Source organism: Neopelma chrysocephalum, unplaced genomic scaffold (genome assembly GCF_003984885.1).
Source record: "Neopelma chrysocephalum unplaced genomic scaffold, ASM398488v2 Primary Assembly neopelma1_96862, whole genome shotgun sequence".
Taxonomy (NCBI): domain Eukaryota; kingdom Metazoa; phylum Chordata; class Aves; order Passeriformes; family Pipridae; genus Neopelma; species Neopelma chrysocephalum.
The window spans coordinates 1-5,072 of NW_020925505.1; the positions used below are offsets into that span (position 1 = coordinate 1).

The 5,072-nt window shown below is 59.0% G+C and overlaps 1 long non-coding RNA gene across 1 annotated transcript; it reads left to right on the forward strand.

The window, feature by feature from the left end:
- Positions 1-2,487: 2,487 nt before the first annotated feature.
- On the forward strand, positions 2,488-4,774 carry LOC113960749. Its single transcript, XR_003532087.1, has 3 exons — positions 2,488-2,700; positions 4,108-4,112; positions 4,621-4,774. It is a non-coding gene; the product is annotated as an uncharacterized LOC113960749 (long non-coding RNA).
- Positions 4,775-5,072: the final 298 nt, after the last annotated feature.

Consider the following 5,072-nt stretch of genomic DNA (forward strand, 5'->3'; position numbering starts at 1 on the left):
GGGGCAGCTCTAGGAGGCTGCAGATGTCTGAGAGCTCCTCACACCAGGCCCCATCCTCGGTCGGTGCCGCTGGGAGGACGGTCTTGGCTGCTGTCCCTGCCCACTGCCCACTGAGAGCTTCCGGGTCACTTGGCAAGGGGCTGAGGGCGCAGCGGTCTGGAAACCCGTCCGGGGTGGGGGTCTTTGCCCTGCTGTAAGAGCTGGTGATGCTGACACCTGGGCCATGGACTGGGGTTGGGCCTGCTTGAGAGTTGCCGGGCTCTGCCCATGCCTGGCACGGGAGGGACACTGAGCTCCATTCTTGCCCACTACTCCAGCTTTCCTCTGAGTTTTCATCCCCCGTTGACAGCTCTAAGAGGCTGGAGATATCCCAGAGACTGTCGTCCTGGGACCAGGCCTCGTCCTCGCTCTCTGCCACTGCCAGCACTGCCCCCGCTGCTGCCCCGGCCCACTGCCCACTGAGAGCTTCCCGATGGCTTGGCAAGGGGCTGGGGAGACAGCAGGGGCAAAGCAGGGCAGAGTCCTGCCTCTCTGACCCTGCTGCTGTGGAGGTTCCTGCTGTCGCTCCCTCCATACCTGCTTCCACCTCCCTCTGTGGCTCCGGCTTCCGGCCACGTCGCCGGATCCCAGCTGCGAGCCCGCTCCGGGCGGCGCGTGCCACGCGCTGCAGCGTGCCCAGCACAGCGCGGCCGCGGCCTCTGGGGCTGTGTGGGGCAGCTGCCTGGCTCTCTGCCCCTGCTGCTCTCACCTGCTCAGCCACGGCAGCAGCAGAGGTGCTGTTCTCCTCTTCCTGCGCTGCTGCCTGCGTCTGCCAGTTGTCCACCTGTGGCGAGGGAGAGGAGGAGAAGGCGCTGTGAGATGAAGGCGCTTGCCATGGCACGTCAGGCCTCTCCGTACCCGCAAGCCCAGCCCTGCTGCCAAGGCAGCTCTCTACTACCCCATCCTTCACCTTGTGCTTCCTCTGCAAACTCGACAGCCACTTGCGTGGCTGCAAGTTGGAAAACTTCTTCGTCTTCCACATCTTCCACTTCGGCTAATTCCTCTGCCGCTGAGGTCCCCGAGAGAGAGAGATGCTGCCTCCTGAGGCAGATGCTCTCCTGGGAGAAAGAGGGCACTCCGGGCCTCTGCCCTCCCTAAATAGCCTCCCGGGCAGGGCGGGGCCCCGCGCTGTCACAATGGCCCGCGGGGCCCAAGGAGGCCCTGCATCACAAAGGGCCCAGCAATGCGCCGCTGTCACAATGGCCCGCGGGGCCCAAGGAGGCCCTGCATCACAAAGGGCCCAGCAATGCGCCGCTGTCACAATGGGCCATTTCCCGGCACCCCGAGGACAGCAGCATGGGGGACACACAACTGACTGCAGCTGGCTGGAACTAGTTGGAACCGGCTGGGCCCAGCACAAGGCTCCCCCGCTTTCCCCTCACAGACGCTCCAGCCGGCCCCAGCCAACAGCTCCCGCACGGCCCCGCTGCCCGCGGCCTCCCCACAGCTCAGCCCTGTCCGCATCCCGCAGCTGGCGGTGCCACCACCCTGGGCAGCCAGCCGTGGCCGCGGGATGTGCCAGGCTCAGAGAGATAAGTTCCTTGTGGCTAGAATTGCCTTGCTATGCTTTCGGGCTTGCCAACCAGCACAGCCTTCTGTGCAGAACTGTCAATAAATCAAATCCCTCAACCGTGTGTGTGGATCGGCCTCTTGCACCCAGCGGGAAAGAACCCGCTTTGGGACAACAGGGGGGTCCTGGGCACTTGCTGGGGCGGGACGTGTGCTGTGCAGCTCAGAGTCTCTGCCCACACTGCTGGGGGAACTGGGCCCCTCCTGGTAACCGGTGTGGGGCTTCAGCAACACCGCCGGCTACAAGGGCCCAACCCAGAGAGTGTGCCTTTGGCTGCCTTTCCTGCTTTCCTGAGGCAGCTTTTTCTCCTTCTTTCTTCCCCATGGGACACGGCTTGCTCTGGGATTTCTTGCCCTTGGCACAGCTCTAGGAGGCTGCAGATGCCCCAGAGCCACTTGGATCAGGCCCCATCCTGAATCTGGGCCACTGGCGGGACTGCCTCCACTGCTGCCCCTGCCCACTGCCCACTGAGAGCTTCCAGCGGCCTTGGCAAGGTCCAGCAGGAAAAGTCGGGCGGAGTCGCAGCCTTTGCCCTGATTGGAGGGCTTCTGATGGGGAGAGCTGGGCCATCGACTGGGGGGCTTCACCGTTGAAGGTGCCAGGGCTCTGCCCATGCCTGGCACTGGAAGGAAACTCAGCTCCCCTCCTGCCCAGTGCTCCAGCTTGGGCGTGTGTTTTCTTCCCCTTGGGACAGCTCTTAGCAGCATGCAGATGGAAACAAAGTAACCAGAGGGGAGAACATCCGAGCTCTCACTCCTTGATCCAGGGGAGACCCACCTACCAAGAAGCCCCAGAGGGCAGAGCCACCACCACCAAAGGGACGCGTGGTGCTGCCTTCTTTGCTCTGGCCTCCTGTGGCCACTGCCGGCCCTCAGGCAGCGCTTCCAGGCTGCCAGCCCTTCTGAGACTGGCTTGGGGGCTGCGGGGGCTGTGCTGTGGGGCAGTGCTCCCGGGCTGCTTTGGACTTCCAGCGGCTCCAGGCAGCAGCTCCCAGAGCCTCCCAAGGAGGCTCCAAGGGGCTGCATTGGGCCAGGGCATCCTTTCACCCTCCTGACATTCCACCTCTCCCTTCCCCACACGGACGCACTTGAGTTGCTCGGAGCCAATACGAATAGAATAGTCCGGCGTCTCCCAACTGCAACCCTGCTCAGGCTCTTGGGTCTTCAGGAGGTTTTGCCCCTGAAATGAAGGACTAGAGCGGGATGAAAAGAACAAGTCCTTCTGATTGGTCAAACCAAGAGTTTTATTTCCACCTCTTAAGAGAACCCTTTGCTTACCAGCAGAGTCCAACACAGATGGGCAGACAGACTCGAAGACAGTTAAAGACAGGAAAAATTGAACTATAGACAGCAAGACAGACAAGCCTGGCTCCCTGCCCCTGCTGCTCTCATCTGCCGGCAGAAGACAAGAAACTCTTCCGTCTTTGCCCCCTCTGGCGCCTCGGCAGCGAGAGGCGCGCGGTGCTCCTCTGCCTCTGGAGCTCCTGGACTTCCTTAGGAGAAACACAACTGAACAAAACACCAAAACATCAGTGTGTTGTCGACACCATTCTCGTTCCAAATCCAAAAGACAGCGCTCGAACAGCTCCTGAGAAGAAATTAACTCTACTCTAGCTGAAACCAGGACCAAAGGGGAAATCCCACCGGACAAATTGGCTGGCTTTCTGGGACAGGGCTACAGCAGTGGTGGCAACTAATCCAAGTAGTTTTGAAATGGTCTTAGAGACGTCCATCTCATTGCTAACAAAGCCAAGAGAACATAGCACATCACCTCTGGATTTATCCTCCACCGCTGTCACGCGTGGCACCCTGCTCTGAAGGGACACGTCAGACGCTTGGACTGCATTTGCACACAGCGCCCGCAACTCTCCTTGACGGAGATGGCAATCTTGTCCTCTGGGAAGCCCCCCGGCAGATATTCCCGTTCCTCTTGCCTTGCCAGAACCCCCCAAGAGAAATTGGAAGAGGACTTTGGATTTCAGAAAGAATAGGAAGCAGCTCCAAAGCATCTCAGGATTTGCAGGCCCTTAAGTCAACTGTGGAAAGTGCCCCACGAATTTGGTCTTCAGATGAAACGCAGACCAAGCTGGCTTTTTCGTCAGCAGGAAAGAGGGAGATGAAAAAGACCTAAAGCAGGGGCAGCTTAAACCCCTCCTCACAAGCCCCAGGGCTCAATCGCCCGCTCTTGACACAGAGAAGAAAACAGCTTTGAGCAGACCTTGGGAAATTAGCCCTGGCGACCAGCAAGTGTAGATCAGAGCCAGTGCAAGGACACGTGTCTCTCCAGTGACTAGAATGGGAGCTCACGTGACAAACGGCTTGCTGCAATTGCTTCAGCCACCCAAAGCAGCAAATCTGACCGCAGATCAGAGAGGGGATCTGAGGGATCTGGGATGCCACCAGAAGCAGATCAAGGCCGTCCCTGAAGCAGCAAGTTAGGACTTGTCAGCCCTAAGAAAAGCCTTTTAGGTCAGACAGCTGACTGCTCTTGCACAGCAGCTTGCGTTATTGCATGATGCTGGTTGTCGCTTTCCTATTGCTTTGCAGAGAAGAAAGGTCCATCCTCCCAGAACGTGCTCTACTAGGGCAAAGAGGGTATGGTAGAAAGCAAAAAAGTCATGAGCTTGTTTTAGGGTAAAACCAAACAGTGTCATGAAACAGCCAATGGCTCGTCAGTGTTCTGAAAGGTAGCTGCTCCATAGGTGTGTGACTCAGGAAAGAGTAAGAAAGGGCAAAAGGTAAGAAAGAAGAGAAGGGAAGAAAAGCCAAAAGGAGGGCCAAGAACTTCAGGGAAAGGGCATCTCTTTAGTTTGTTGGGAGAAGAACTCCAAGGAGCTTTCTCCTGACTTTCAAAGCAGCAGGCGCCCGGCCCTCTCCTCTGCGGTCCTCCTCGCCCTCTCTCCAGCACGCTGCCTCACATCTGAGCACGACGTCTGCGCGCAACAGGCAACGGGGGCTTGCCCAGCAGCTTCAGAGCAGGCAGACGGCCCAACAGCCTGCCGGCCCTTCCAGTCAGCCCTCTCCGGCACTGCCGGTCGGGATCCCCCCACTCACAGGCCCAGCCCTGCACGGCCACACTGCCCCAGCCCGCAGCAGGACTTCCCCCTCTCGTCCCCGCATCCCTCCCTCCGCCCCAGGCAGCGCCCTTCTCCTTCGCCCCACCCAACACACGCTGGCCCCAGCAACTAAAAGCCTGGGGTCTTCAGGAGGTTCTTGCCCCCCAAACGCAGCACTACAGCGTGACAAAAAGAACCAGCGCTGCTTCTTGGTCGAACCAGCAGTTGTCTTTCAAGAAAGGCTTCTAGACATTCTGTTGTAGTTTAGCAGCGGCCCAACCCCGGAAGACACGTCTTCCAAGAACTCCTCCTTCTAAAATGGAGGGCAGCAACACACGAACATCGGGAGATCCTGAAAAACAAACTTCTACTTCCAAGAAGGAAAGACCCACTCGCTGGCTGTTCCCC